This window comes from Nipponia nippon, unplaced genomic scaffold, assembly GCF_047370975.1.
Source record: "Nipponia nippon isolate SJK-2023a ecotype South Korea unplaced genomic scaffold, ASM4737097v1 scaffold_11, whole genome shotgun sequence".
In the NCBI taxonomy this organism is placed as follows: domain Eukaryota; kingdom Metazoa; phylum Chordata; class Aves; order Pelecaniformes; family Threskiornithidae; genus Nipponia; species Nipponia nippon.
The window spans coordinates 15,502,927-15,519,167 of NW_028262302.1; the positions used below are offsets into that span (position 1 = coordinate 15,502,927).

A 16,241-nucleotide genomic window follows, 5' to 3' on the forward strand; every position below is an offset into this window, starting at 1 on the left:
GAGACATGCTTGTTTTGTATATTCTCAGTCCTGAACTATAGGTAAGAAAAACTGAAACCGTTTGCAGATTTGAGGACTTCATCTTGTGCTGCAAAATTTAAAAGTTTTCATTGAAGAAAAAAACCTTTAACAGAGGCCTTAAATGGAAGTCTTAGGTATAAGAGTAAATATTGAATCCTGATTGACTTCAAAAAATAAAAATATTCAAGATCCACAAAATACAACCGCAACAGCTTTCTCTCCCCAATATGTGGGGTCACAGGTGTCTAAACATTGACTGAGCAGCTTTAAATTTTAAAGCTTTTTTATTCTCCTTTTCACATTCTAATCAACTATGAAGGATAGCACAAGGTCAAACAGATAAAACAGCCTACCATGTTAAGAGTTGTGACATAACCTGCTCATAAGGGTCCCTTCGCTCCAGTACTGATGTAACTAAGCACCAGTAACACTTTGAGTGCACAGACACAAATCAGAAAACAGACCCATTCCCAATTCAACCATCTGTCAATCTTCCACAGTAGCGGAATGATTGTGAGATGAAAAAGAATAACTGGAGATAAAATAGGTATCCTTGAGAGATTTCTCTGAATGTATATTAATAGGTAACTTTGCGTAATGCCAAGTCTATGGTACAGCTAGGAATCTTTTCAGTCCAGTGCAGCATCAGTCCAATTTTTCACATTAACTCTGCACTTTACATATATAGTAATGGATACTTATACTATGTGGCTAAAAAAAAAAGTATCCAAGTTGCTCCTCCTTGTTGAAAGATAAAAAAGCTTCAAAAACTGAAATAAGCTGTTTTACTACAGCCACCATTAAAAAAAAGCGGGGGAGGGGGAGAAGGGGAGATAAGCTTATTTTTTACCCTTCATTTCTCAGAATGGAGTGAAAGCTATTTCTGCATATAAGCAAAAGCATTCCCAGCTATGCAAATGAAAGGATGGTTCCAGACATCAAAGCAGTTGTGGTTTACTGAATACTGCATCACTCATTTAATGACTGAGGCAGGTTAGAAGGACAGATAATGGAATATTGCTAAACAATTCCACTTTTTCTATATTATCATCTAAAACCACTCAGAGCTGAGAAATAATATTTTAAAGGAGTTAAATCCCTGTAAATGGTGCAGTTGAGGGTTTCCGACGCTAGTTTGGGTTCTGGAAGCAATATAACTAAATTAATGTAGTACTGCACCTGTCAATTAACTTTTCTGCTGAGCACAACTCAGAATTAATATATTCCTATGGTTCTTTAACTGATACAATATTGCACTGGAAAGACGGATACACCTACAAGATCCTGGTCCATCGCCACCAGTTGAAGGGAGTTCCTCTCTTCTGTAACACTAAAATATAGTCCTGTAATTCATTCAGTTGTAAACTGCATTTTCAGGACAGAACACAGATATACTAGTTTCAGTAGAGCCTCTTTTCTAAAAATATCACTGCAGATTTTGCTTTACCTGAATTACCAGCTCCATAGCACTGGTTATCAAATAATTGTAGTATCAAAAAAAATAGAAAATCTGAAGCAAAATAAAGAATTCTGTCCTGTTATTACCACATCACTTGCAGTTTGCACAGAAGTTGTCAAGCCACCTATCGTTATGCCTAATATCATTTAATTACCAGAAGTATAATAGCAGACATTTTACAGGTTGCTTGACTGGAGCAACAGTAAGCAGCCAACATCAAGCAACCATCAGCAAAAACTCTGAAGCGTTTTACTATTTCAGTAGTTCTGAGTTTTCAGAAAAAATGCAGCCAAGTTCTGTGAGGTCTACCTGACAGCTGCATCAGCAGAGCCTGGACTATCTCCCCTTTCTGCCCATGTCCTAAGCTTCTACTCTGGATACATTAGGACCTACAAAAAAAAGTGACAGCCTAGCAGGTACATTCACTGAAGAAATCCTGGTGATTGACAAGACAAGACAAGACCGGGAGATGACAGGAGAATCAGATAAGCAGCAGAACACATCTCCACCATTTTGAATTTGGGAAAAGAAAATACAGATTCACGCATGATCTTTTGCAGTTATCACCACAGCAATCTTCCAATCTGGGTTAACTTGAGGAAATCCAGTGTTTGACATCTTAGGACTCTCTCTAGGGCAGGCACATTGTGGAAACATTCCTTGTTGGGCAGCTCTGCAAATACTTCAATACTTTCACTTCCGATGAGTACTGGATTAGGAGTACTTTCTTGCTCTCATTTATCCTTACAGTACCCTGCAGATGACCAGTTCCAGCAGGTCAGACTGACTGACTGTGGTTTTCTAGAGGTCAATCAAATCCAGACTCTCTGAAGGCATCAATGAAGCAGCACAGAAGGCGATGGAGAGCAGAGCAGCTGTAATGAATACGTAACCTTTTAGGTAGGATTGGAAGAAATGCTGCCAGCATTTACATGACTAAGAACTCAATCTAGTTATGAGGGAGTAAAAGGAAAGGAGCAAGTTTCTAGAAGCAAACCAGAAAAACATGAATGCAATCGAAGTCTTGGAAAAGTAGAGATACTTCTGCTTAAAAAAAACAAAACAAAACAAAAACAAAAACAACAAATCAAACCCCCAAACCCACCATACTTTACCAAAAGTCTTAAGATACCAAATAATTTGGTTTAAAAGTGGGGGAATAATCAAGCATTTTAAGGTAAATTACTCCACCATAACATCCCAATACAGTAAGTCTGATTAAATCGAAGGCATTAACACCCGTTAATTTAATCTTGATCTATATTGGGGAAACCTTATGTATAAGGTTTCTTATATAACTAAGCTTTCTATCAGTTAGAAACTTATTTTGTTTTTATAATTTTCTTTAGAAACAAGTGCCACAGCCATTATTAACATTCAAGTAATTACATCATTTAGCTTATTAATCTGTATATTCCATTATGTAGGGTAGTGCCACAGTCATTAACATTCAAGTAATTACATCATTTAGCTTATTAATTGGTATATTCCATTATGTAGAACAATTTTTCCCCCTGCCTATTACGCATATTACAGTGTATTTGGAAAGAACTTACAACTCATTTAATGCAAACATATCTTAAAGTTATAATAATATATAAAACTTTGTATTATGCAAAATAAATATTTAAGCACAACTGGCTTTCCATTTCATTGACTAATCATTTGCTTTTATCAGCTATAGTTAATGAGATGACTTATTGAGTAGGCATAAACAGATGCACTAAGATGCCTAAAGAGGCAGATAATTGATTGGTATGACTTTCAGAGTGATTTAAGCAGATTACATATATAACTTTCAATCGAGATTTGAAAGATTTCCCACTTCTTCCTCAGCATTGCTTTCTCAACCCTGAACAAGAGGAAATCTCTAACTTCTCTTTAGTTAACAGATTAATTACAACACCTTTCTTGCACAACAAAAATTAAAGTACCATTATTTGGAAAAATGAATAGTTAGCTTTCACCATTTTAAAGACTGAATAGACAGATACTTACAGAAGGTAGGATACAATTCCACCATTCAAAAGCTTTCTTTTTCTCCATAACTACGTATAATTCATTACAAAATGGCCATTTCCATAATTTAAAATTCAAGCTACTTCAGCATCTTTCAAACACATACTAAAACCAACTGGCAAAAAAAAATCCAAACCAAAACAAAAAACCCCAGGCAATAAGTCTAGGCCTTTAAGATTTGCAATATAAAAATAGCTTTGACATGAAATTTTAAAGATATATTGTTTTTACAAGTTTGACTTTGCTGCACAAACAACATCTTAGAGAAACAGACTAATCAACTGAGGCAATGAAGTTCATTCAAAAAGTAGAAGTGCCTTAAGCCCTTACGGGCAAGCTGTCACTGAGCAGAGTGACATTATTCCTCTTCTAGTAGGATTAAACACAGAGCATACAGAGAGGTTTAACATACCATAATTTCACCAGATTGGTATTTCATTTTAGCGCTCTCAAATATGCTCAGAAAAATCTGTGTCTGGTTGTACAGTCAAACTTTTCTAAAATAATCACAGAAGAAATATGCGATCTCTGGTATAGACAACATACAGGAAAGTCACTTTATTTTATCACTTGCCAGTGAGACAAAATACTGTATGATAAAAGCTCCCAGATCATAGCTTAACACACATTTAATATGGCACTGCAAGAGCATAACTTATTCACTCTTCAACCTACAACCTCCAACCCTCTCTTATGCTGGCACAACTGCTTCCAGGTAACTTGTGACCACATCTAGAGACAGACCATAACAGAATAAAGAAATGACACAGAATAAAATTGTTTCTTAGATGAATTAGTCTTCTTAATACACTTTACCATACAACTTCAGAAATGCTTGCACCAATAAAACTGAACAACAAATAGCACTAGCTGGTGACACAGGTATTTTCTTTCTAGGCAGAAATGCCACCTAAAATGCATGTCAAACTACAGCCCAAGATACAGTCTATGCACTTTGGATGCCTAACAGGAAAAAGGATTTACTGTTTTGAGTGGTACCTCCATGATCATATATCCCCTAATCAGAATACAAACTTTTAAAAGAATGTTAATATTTGATATTAAACTTTTCTGCTTTTGTCTTTTTAATTAACCCTCTAGACAGTATCATAACATCAACTGCAAATACTCCTGCATTAAGTATTGGCTACTACTTCCTATGAAAATTATACATACAGCCAACTAATATTCTTAGAAGTTTGCCTGTAAATTGAAACTTGTAAATATTGTTTATCCCATAAATCCAACAGGATACAAAAGTTTAGCCCACACTTTAAGTACTGAACTCCTAACATTGAAAGGCACATTGTTTACATTTCAGATATTCTTGCTCAAAGACTTAATGTATCTTAACTGTACTATCACCATTCAATTACATTTTTTAACAAAAACTGCAGTCAATTTTCACCAAAAAAACAAGTTTAGCCTATTGGGAAAAAAAACAAAACAAAACAAACAACAGTCTGGAAAATTTGTATAGCCTAACCCTACCCCCAGTTCTACTCCGAAAGCAAATTTATAGGGTGGGGAGAAACAGAACCTTACTCAAGTTGAGGAAAAAAGAAAAATCAGGAAGTTTTCCTGATTTACAAAGGTGACTTGCCTCTCTCAACTAGTCCAACTTGTTACTTTTGAACTTCCTACATAGTTATTTAAAGACTTCTGTTGTGGATAGTGTGGGGTCCTAAAGCTTTGATTAGAAATTAAGGATTACAAATTTCTACTATGTTGGTGGTAAACAAACTAGGGAGTTGTTTGTTTGTTTTTGTTTTGGGCTCTGTTTCTGAATGTGGGGTTTTTTAGTTTTTGTTTGTTTGTTTTTTTAAATCAGAACAGTGATTTGCCTTTCCCCCACTGAAGCCTAACCACGTTGCTTTCAAGAGCTTTTAAAGCTAATCAAAGCATGCCTGAGAATTTGAACACACAATTACAAAAAAAAACCACCCCATCACTTTCAGAAGAATGGAAAACTGGATAGTAGAAAACATTTGTTTTTTAGGTTATTAGGCTTTGATTTGTATTTGATTACATTACTATCTTGGAATACCTAATCACTGCATTTGAGGAAAACTGGAAAAGATGTCCTAAAATTTTAAGCAGTTTCTCCCACAGCTCCCTAATTATGGAGTCACGACTACAAATTATCACTAGATAAAAATGAGAGGTTTTAAACTAGGCATAACTTCAGATCTGAATTTCCCAAGCTAATTTCTAGAGCCTAAACGTTCCATCTTGATTACTGCACTTTCTGATTGCCATTACCTTTGTTAAAAAGCTGTTAAAGCCCCAGAATACAGCTTACTGTAATAATTCACCTGTTTATAACAGCAGCTATTAACAATAAGTGAGAAAGTAGAAGGTTGAGAAAAATACTAAACAAGTAATTAATAGGTGAGAAATCAATATTCATGCAATAAGGAACACAATCAAGTGGAAAGTAGTATTTTGGGATTAGACTTCACGAGACTGCAGATTCAATCCCATGGCAACCTAGTGCTAGATGAAGCAACCCCACTCTCACTGCTCCTTCCCTTCTCTAAACTGCTTTGACACTTGCATAACTCTGGGAGAAAAATAGTTCAGCACACTAACCAAGTGATTTTCTTTTTTCTTGACCTGGGCAAGTTTTCTTCTGGTTCAGCAAGCTGAATGAAGTAGCTGACGGGGATCAGGTACTAGAGCTGGTGTGAGGAGACAGCTGTCATCCATTCTGACAGCCACTAGACTGCCTACATTACAGGAAACAAGCGAATTGGATTGAACAGGTTCTTGACTGTCACTCAAAACCAGACATCAGCTTCTCTTCTCTATTGCCAACTGTTACTGAACTGTGTTACACTAGTGACAATTAACCCAAAAGTTTCGGAAACAAAACTTCTTGCTGCCTAGCCAAGAAACTACTAATTCAATGCAGCAAAAGGAAACACCTAGTGGCAGAGACAGCAATAACAGGCCGAGCCAATAAAAGATTTTAACAACTGCTGATAGTTGGCAGCCAATGTATACCTTCGTAGCATTACTGGCATGATACTAAAAATGCTTGCCAGAAATCAGCACCTGCTTCATCATTATGCCAGTCACTACATGCCCTAAAATCACCCAGTAATTCCTTGTAGACCCTCATCCACCAAGTTAATAACCAGTCAGTAGACAGTTTTAACAGATCACTAGTTTTGTCACTGAAAACTCACCTTCTATTCAGTTTAGGTAACACAGTCTTGAGAAGGCCATTTTCCAGACAGCTCAGGATTAATCAAGGCAGGTTTCACTTCTCAACTTTTACATAGCAGGGCATTAACTATGCAAAGATTACCATAGGGAAAATTACTCATCTCCTGGAAGTTGATTGTATGTCTTTCAAAGACCCAGGAAGCTCATAAATGTTTTTGGCATTCTCCCAGTCCTTTTTCAATGAACTACTTCAAGGTAAAAAATGCAGGCCTACGCTGCCCATTACCTTCATAAAACCTACACCTCCTCCTCCAGAGCTTTGTCACTTGTCACAGCTCGAACTCTTTCCTCTCAAATCCCAGGACAAATTCCTCAGTACATGGCAGTGTCACACTTCTTCAGAGGAAGACTTCACTAAATCATAGCCTTTCTGATTACACAGTAAACAAATCAACTGATCTATTCAGCATATAAACCTATGGACTTGAATACCTGGGTATACATTTCTTAATTTTTTATCTATAATCTTTGAAAGTATACAGACAGCTTTTTCTTGCCCTTTCAGTTACAGCTTGCTATGTTTCTTTAATGTCAAAATAAGTCAACTCAGGAGGCTGATGCTGACAGAGCTCAATATTCTTTGGAAACAATGAAGAAAGGAAAAACTTTTTTCTCCCCGCTTTTTTTACAAGTAGTAAAAAATTTTAAGGTGGTCCACAGGATATTGTTTAACTTGCATAAGCTAACAGAAAACGCAGACCTTGCTTACAATAACTGTAGAAATAGTGAGAAAGAGAGAAGGATAACCCCATGGCTCCTAGTAACATGCTTCTGTCACTTTCCTCTTACAGTCTCTGCCATTCATGCTGACTCCATTCACCACACTAGTAGAAACTACTAATTTCCTAGGGTCAATTTTCCTCTTATTTTGCCTCACAGAAAGAGAAAAGCATAAATAGTAAGAAGAATAAATGAATACAACACATACATCTTCCTGGGGACTCACAGAACATACAGTAGAAACAGAGGTTCAAATAACTTTTTTTTTTTAAAGAAGTAATGTACTTTTTCATGCCCATTATCCATCTGAAATAGTCATTTGGTTTCTAAGGTCTAGGAGATCATCGAGACAGCACTATGTTAGACAGCAAGAGTAACTAAAAATGATCTTCAGTAACTTGGGGGGGAGGGGGAGGAGGGACATGGTTTTTTTCCCAAAAAAATTTTCACAGACCTCATATCACTTCTTAATAACTTTACATAGCACATGGACAATATAGGCATTTAACTTCAGTGGAAAGATGGAAAAAGGTTGTGGGTCACTGAAAAAATGAGAGGCCAAAGCTTTTATTTGTATTGTCAGCACTTTCTTTCATTTTATGTCCTCTTCCAAAAAGGAAAACCTACTAGCCATTGACCATGAAGACAGCAAGGCAGACAGGTTTGCCTGCTCAGAAACACAAAGCTTAAGTGAGGAACTAAAAGTCTTACTTGAGATTGATCCCAGGCACTAATATCCTGATTAAAGATGGTGAAATACAATCAATGAACATTATGAATTCATAAAGCCACAATTAATGTCACCTTAAATATATCTAAATGTCTTAATGTGCAGAGGCAGAACATTTAAAAACTCTTTGATTTAAGCACTTGAGAGGTAAACTCAAAGGAGGGGGTGAAAAGAGAGATACCTGAATTAACTTGCCAAAACTCAGAGTCAATGAGAGAAGTTCAGTCTTCAGAATCCTAGAGAATGTCCTAACCACTAGATCACCTCTAGGAGTTTTTACTATCAACTATGAAGCAACTTCACCTTTAGGTAGGTAAGCCTTGTTCGTTTCTTCTTGAACAAGAAAATACACAGCCAAGGGCATCATAAAGAGGCAGTAACAATTGCAAGAAAGCTGTAAGAAACTTGACCTGGATCAGAAACAAAGCAGACTTTGCAATTCATGTTTCTCCTTCATTTGCAAAGTTAGCCAGCCCAGACATGCTTGCATAGCCAAATCATCTCAATGGAGTTAAACAAATTAACTTTAAAAAGCAAGCTGTATTTGCCTCACGTCCCAAGGAAAGGAAATTTATTCTATCAGTAAGTGGGCAGGTCTAAAACTCCCAATCAGTTTTCAAAAATTAAAGATTTTTTTAAAAAAATCATAAATTCTTACATTTTCAAGGGGACCAATTTTTTTGGGGTTTTTTTTTGTGTACAAATGAAAAAAACACAAGGATATTGATGAGCAATTTAAAAAAAAAAATCCCAATGCCAGCTAAAATAACCCCAACCTGACCACCTCTGTTTCCAGCAACCAATCCCTCAAGTCAGCAGCCCCTCTGCTGCATCTCAGATATAAATTCACACTAATTTGATGAACCCAAAGGACCTGATCCTTTATGAAGGGTAACAGAAGATGCAAAACATGGGCAGAAACTGATCATGCCACATTACATAGCATAAATACCGACACAGGGACATAAAGAGGAAAAAAAAGCACAGCAAAACAAGTTTTTCTACAATACTATCGTGTATTAGCAAGGATAAGAGAGAAAACTTGTGGTTCTTTTTCCTTGGTAAGAAGGGACCCAAAGGCAACACCTGTGCCAACCAAAACAAGGATCACAGATTCATGAGTGTGCTGCACTTAAGTAAAAGCCACGACAAAATGTACTAGTCTCCTCGGATTCAGGAGTATTTGTTGAAAGGAGAAGTTGAAGCATATTGCTCCTCCTTCTTTCCCCACCAGAGGAGGACATTTCAACACCTCCAGCTGTGCAACAATGTAAGTAAATTCCTTGACACTAGTTTCAGTTCTCTGCTTCACGACTCCAAAAACTGCAGGAATTTGAAGGTGACAAACATCACAGAAAATTTACTTAACTAACGCAGTCTGCAATATAGAGCAGAAATAACAAGGGAATTTGAGATGCACTGCTCAACATTCAAACTTGAAAAATTATTACATTACTAGGTAAGGCATGCAAGAACTACCAAAACCAAGAGGTCACCTAATATAATATCATGGCATACATTAAAGTGGGCACTGCTTTGTCCTGTAGATTAAGTCTTTCAGAATGGTTATTTTAATGACGTTCCTACATCCGTCCATCCCCCCAAATGACCAACACAGTTTGAACACTGAACCTTCAACTCCCAACCAAAAACTGCAGTAACTTCAGCTAAAAAATGAACTTTTCTTCTTTACACATATCAGGTTTCTTCTCGTTTATCACGATACATTTGGAAGTCATGAAAGGCTAAAGGATGACGAAAGAGGTCTGGATGGTGTAAAGAAAAATCATGCTTTCTCCTCTACTCCAATCATTCTTAGCCTTCAGGGTAGAGTGTTCTAAAAGCACATTGCACACAATTATATAGAGGCTTCTGTTCCATCCAATACTATAATTATACTTTTACTTTCTTTAAAGGGAGCGACTTCCTGGGGAAAAAAAAAAAAAAAAAAAAATAATCAAACTTCTGTGCTATCAGCCTGAAGAAATTACTGTTGAACATATGAAGGTGATGGGATACAGATGGTCAGTGGTTACACAGCTAGGCATTAGGACAGAAGGGAAGCGGAGCATAGGAACCATCTCACTGTTCTGCCAACAATCTATCAAGCTCAGTATACTCCCTAGTTTGCACTACTTACATGAGAGAAAAAAAAAATAACTAGATTGCCTCACAGAGAATTAGGGAATAAGGGAACAACCCATCTCAAAGAATGTTTTGATGTTCTACCTGCTGCCTGATAGAGTAGATTATGACCTGAAATAAAACTCCTGTCTGTAGTCTTAGAACTTACTATAATGCTCGTCATCCCTAAAGCATGCAATGCTTTTCAAAATCTTCCTGAACTCTTGCTCTCACTTACATTCTACAGCTTATCCAAAGAGAAATCAGAGTATTTCAACTCCAAGTTTACCATATTCATTTTACTAAAGGGCTCCTTGCTCTTCTAAGAAGAATACACATTTTCATATTTGTTTTTGCCAGTAATTTGCGTTCAGTTACAGATCAATACACATTTAGTCAGTTCATACTGAAAGTGAACATGGGTGAAGTAGTGACACTCAGACTCTAATCAGCTACGCTAAAGCAACTTTGTGCAATCCATTAACTCTTCCGAAAAATGGGAAAAGTACTTTAGAAATTTTTTAAATGGGAAATGAGAAACATCTATGGAGTACACAAAAACCATGACAACAGGGTTTTTTTAACTGCAGGTTCTGCTTTTTTTCTTCTTGTAGGCTACAGAAGATCAAAGTATTTCTCAAAAAAAAGTGTAACTGCTATAAAAATGTTAGTATATTATGTCAGACAGAATAGCTTTCTAGCTTGTTGGCTTCCCTCTACCAGTAACCAATGGAGGACACGTATGAAGAAGTATAATAGCAGGGCAAGTAGGAATACCCTCCACTGACCAGTCACCTTGATGTTTGCCGAGCCTGAGAAGATACTCCTGTGTTTGATAGTCTCTGATAATTCTCCTTACAAATTAATTGTTTCAACATCCTTGTAAACTTTTGGCATTCCCAATATGCTGCTGCACAGGTATTTTAGTTACACATGGTGTAAAGGAGTATCTCATTTGTTATGAATCTGTAGAATACAGACACCTTTCCAAAACAAGGGAGGGGGGGTAAGCAAGCAGCTGTGCAGTGCTTAGTTGCTGGCTGGGGTTAAACCAAGACACAGGGGAAACAACAACAAAAAAACCCAGCTCCCTATCTACTTTCTTTATGACTCTAAATTTCATGATGTCTCTTATCCCTCCACTGGTATTTTTTTTCCCTGGGTGAAAAGCCCTAGTCAATTTTCAATCTACCTTCCTCTTAGCCTAATACAACCTTTTTGAGGCAGAAGAGAGATAAGGGGAAAATACCCAAACTGCATTTAGTATTAAATATATGGCCCCAGAAAGGATTTATACAATAGCATATTGATGCCATTTTCTTCTCAATTAATTGTTAGTTCTAACATTATTCACCTTTTGACTGCTGAGCACTGAGCTGCCAGTTTCACAGAACTGTATACCAAGATGCTTTCATGAACAGCCTAGCTAATTCAGAGTTCATCACTTCTGAATAAATACATATATGTATTTTAATCCTATAGATTAATATATAAGGAGGTAACAATCCAATGATTATACATGTAACAGCACCTTCCAGCTGAAAACTTCTAGTAGCATCTCCAAGGATTTTAAATAAGACTACAACATACCTTGTAGACACGGACAATGGTAAAGACTCTCTCAAGAGAAGGACTTAGGAGAATAATTATCACATAATACACATCAATTTCAGTTTACGTCTATATCAGCTTGCTAAAACAAACACCACCACACAACTTACTAAACATACACATCCAGTTTGCACTTTCAACAGAGCATCCAAAATGGCTTATAAAAAGTAAAAGCATAAAACAATACAACATAGTGTAAACTGTCTGGAAAGTTAATTGTTTTTTGGTTTTCCATTTTGTCTTGTTTCTCTAAATGTGCCAATCACCCCCCAGCCTACACACTTCCACCACTTGAGCTCATCCCATAACCTGAAGTTCAAAATCTTAGCATCAAAAATTCTCATAACTGATCATCTGAAGTACCAAACATCCTCTACACTTTTAGCAGCTGAAGTGAACTGAACCACTAAGAGATTCACTTTTCGGAAACAATAATTTCTGGTTAACGATAATACGCAAAAAATATCTTTTTTTTTTTTTTTTCAGATGTCAGTATCACCATCCATTTTCTACTCATTCGGGTTTTTTTAGATTACCTAACACAGCAACAAACTCCGGTGCAAAAACAGTGTCTTTTTAACCTTTTGTTTTTCAACTGAAGACCACACAGCACAAAGTCTGCCTTAATCACGCCGCCACTACGTTTTTTCACTCCATGTGCTGCCTTCATTTAAACTGGAAGAGGACGGAAAGGAAGCAAAGCGAAGAGCTACGAGTTTCTTACACCGCCTTTAACATGAGCGCTTCAGAGCGGGAACTCTTTCCCTACCCTACACCGCCTTCCCCAAGCCCACCCCAACCCGGCAGCAGGGCTCCGAGGCCCCAGCCCCGGGCGGCAGAGCGCAGGCCCTCCCAGCGCCCACCCCGGCGGGCCTCCAGCGCGGCCGCCCCGGGGGCACCCAGCCAGAGGAGACAAAGCCGCGCGGGGCCGGAGCGCGGCCCCCGCCGTGCGGGCCCTGCCGCCGCCCCACACGCGCGGCCCGGGCCGTGCCGGCGTCGGGGCCCGCGGCAAGTTGCCGAGGCCGCTCCCGGGGCCCGGTGCCGGCGGCCCGGCGACCGGCGGGGCCCCGCGGGGCCAGGGACGGCCGCTGGGCCGGAGGCGGGGCAGACCGCACCGGGCCCCAGCGGCGGGAGGGCGGGGAGGGAGCTACCGCCGCCATCCCGCCCCGCTCGGCGGCGGCGCCGGGGCTGCGGGAGCTCAGGCCGGCGCAGGCGGCGGACTCCGACTCCCGTGCTCGGCCGCCATGCAGCGCCCGGGGCGAGGGGTAGGCGCGCCCGGGCCGCCATCTCCTACCTGCTCGGACGGGACCCAGCCTGGCGCTGCCCCTACTACAGGCCGCGTCTCATTGTGCTGCCGCCGCCGCCATTTCCCCGCCGCCGCCGCCTCGCTCCCCCCAACTGTCAGGTTCCTCCATTCACCTGGGCCCGGGACAGCCTCCGCCTCCTCCCCCTCCCTTCCCCCTGCGCTGCCGGCCCTACGCAAACGGAGTACCTCCCCCACCCCTCCCACCCGTACCAACGGGGGCCGCCCAACGTCCGCAACGCAAGCCCGCTCCGAGAATTCCACCCTGCGCAGCTCACACGCTCCACATCCCCACGCTATGAAAGGAGCCGGGCGATTGGCGGCGAAAGCCGGGTAAAAGGTGAAAGGTTCACAAGACAGCCAATGCGATAGCGGGATACAGCAACGGCCGGGGAGCCGCCGGGTGGTCCAGGGGCTCACGTGTGCGCGCGCTCCCCTCCCCTCCCCCCGCCGGAGGAGCGCGAGGCTCTCGGCCCGCGGCGCTCCCCCTCCCGCGCACGCGCTGGGGCGGGACGCGCGCGCGGGAGGCGGCGGGCGGCTGTTCTGAGGCTAGGGAGGCGCCCGCCATCTTGGGGGGAAGGCAGGGGAGGGCTGCGGGGGTGCGGAGCTGCCCAGGCCGCCCCCTGGCACCGCTCCTTCCCTCTGAGGCAGGACCCGTGACGGAGAGACGGGTCTGAGGGAATGGGCCTCTCCTATCATACGGCTCCAGGCAAGCCCTGGGAGAAAAGCCATGCCTTTGGCAGCAGTAGGCAGTGCTGCGTGACTTTGGCCAGTGTCTGGGCAGAGCGGCGCTGAGCTCTCTCATCACTGTGTAGCGAAATCCCATTTTTCCGTATACTCAGACCATCATTTCCACAAGGAGTGGCCTTCCTGCCAAAGGCAAAGTGCTGCTTTTCCACGAGGGAGCTGGTGCCCTAAGCCCTTGCTGGTGCTAGGCCCAGAAGGTGGAACACAGGACCACTGGAGGTGGTTGGGTTTATGTGTGCTCCCTAAGCAGCAGCATCTTTTGCCGTCGCTTGAGGCAGATTGTTGAATAGCTGGGCCACTGGTCTCACTCCAGTTTCTTGTCGTCACTCACTTGCTTGAGTGACGTTACTAGCTACTACTAAATTTTTTTAGGAGTGCCCTGAAATTTCTTGGATTAAATGGCTGATGTAGGGTAGCTTTTCCACCATCAAAACCCTTCAGCCACAGATGAAGAGCCAAAGGGAAATGTGTGTTGCTGAAACACAGGAACACAATTTCTCTTGTGCCTAACGCGCTGCCATGTTCCAGCTTTTATTTTTATTACAATTGACATAAAAATCTGGAAGCTGCATCCTTGGAAAACTAGGGGGAAATGTAAGACAATGAAAAGGGTCTGAACAAATTATCTACCTAACCTGGGCTGTAGCACAACAAGGCTGCTGTACAACGCCTGATGTAGGAGAAGGTTCAGTTGTAAATGTGAATAACTGGTCACTAAGGTAGGGCATAGGACTGGAGTGAATTAGTTTATGAGAACTAGCACATTCGGCGCTACTTTACAGTTTATTTTAATTCCAATCGCAGTTAATTTTAATTCCCTCATTCCCACCTCCCATGCCATCACCTGCCAACACCATTCTCTTTGTGACTGGTAAGAAGACTGAACCCTCCTCACAGAGATGTAGCTAATAATAACCAAACTTCTAGGCTTGATTACCGCATGACTTAGATCCATAGCCACAGCCTGGACCAGATAGGTGCTTAGGGCCAGTAATGAAATGGATAACTCTTGTCAAGTCAAGTTTGGAGTTTGAAAGTCCCTTGGCCTAGTGCAAGTCCTGACGGATCGTCAGAGAGCTGAAATGCAGTGATCACATTACGCTCGGGTCTGGTCACATCCCCAAATAAACAGCAGTTTTATGCAACCAGAGAGGAATCGTCATGCTGAATATCTAGTCATCAATTACAATAGTGGAGGAGCACAAACTTGCTGCTTCACTCCTGAAGAGCTGTGTCTGGAAATGACCATGAAAAAGCTGCATCTGGCTCAGATCACCCTACCTGTTCTTCAGCGCATTGTGCTCATCTTCTGCAATGTCGGTGCATGCTTGTCAGTGTCAATGTTCAGCTGTAAGATTATCCTGTTACTCTCCACAGAGTTAATAGCTCATCCTTTTTGCCTTGATGCCCTTCTTCTCAGGGTTTCATTTACATTACAGAGAAATGAAATTGCTGACCAACAAGAAAAGGCTTGGTTGCAGGTTGGTTTTGTTGTGTTTTTTTTTTTTTTCCTGAGCATGGAAAAAAGAACTGTGCCAAAAGATGGACATGAGTGGTGAAAATCTTTACTGTTAGGGACCACAGTTTGCTTTGGTGTCATTTTAACTGGTAAATGCACAATTCAGTTTTCAAGCCAAACTCTTCCTTCCTGTCCTTCACTCACACACATGTCCTAAAGCTCTATTACTTTTCAGTAGTTTTCTTACTTTTTGTGCAAGAAAAAAAAAATACTATATTTTACCATAATTTACCATCTTGATGGGATACACACACTTAAAGCTCAGAAGAACAGGCCTACCTATAGTGCTAATGAGTGGTCAGGTCTACGGACTGACTGCTTATGCAAATCACCACACCAAAATGTAAAGATACAGCCACATGTGGGCGATGTGGTCACTCCTGTGGCAGGAAATCTTTAAATAATGTAAATATACATTGCTGGCCCCATTCTGCCTCCTCCTGGCACCGCCTTTCCACGGTGGATGGCTTTGGTTGTGTGCTGTGTTTCCCTGATCCTGTTTGCCCTGTTGTGAAATGCTGCAAGACGCATCAGGTGCGCAGGTACGGCACCAGTTACGCTTGCGTTAGGCCAGGTGACCAAGTTAGGAGTCTCCTAAGCTCACATATACACAGAGACTGGAGATCATCCTTGTTGCCTAATAAAGAAGAAGCAGATGACCATAAATGCAATGCAAAGCCACTTCTGGCCAGCTACTCCCCTTTTAAGTTGTGCTGAAGGCAATGCGTACGCAACGGAAGATCTGTCACTGGAGGTC

The 16,241-nt window shown here is 41.0% G+C and overlaps 1 protein-coding gene across 16 annotated transcripts in view; it reads right to left on the reverse strand.

The window, feature by feature from the left end:
• DICER1 (dicer 1, ribonuclease III) overlaps nt 1-13,690 on the reverse strand; it is a 70,029-nt gene extending 56,339 nt beyond the window's left edge. For 4 of the 16 annotated variants that reach the window (XM_087747626.1, XM_087747625.1, XM_087747628.1 and 1 more), the window contains exon 1: nt 13,210-13,373. The gene's annotated coding sequence lies outside the window, so the exon portion shown is untranslated. Of the gene's footprint in view, nt 1-1,989; nt 2,009-2,233; nt 2,356-6,091; nt 6,139-6,690; nt 6,809-12,451; nt 12,471-12,496; nt 12,685-13,209; nt 13,377-13,431 lie in introns of those variants that run through there. The other 12 variants (XM_087747627.1, XM_087747615.1, XM_087747618.1 and 9 more) reach the window with 11 other exon arrangements.
• Between the last annotated feature and the right edge of the window lie 2,551 nt (nt 13,691-16,241).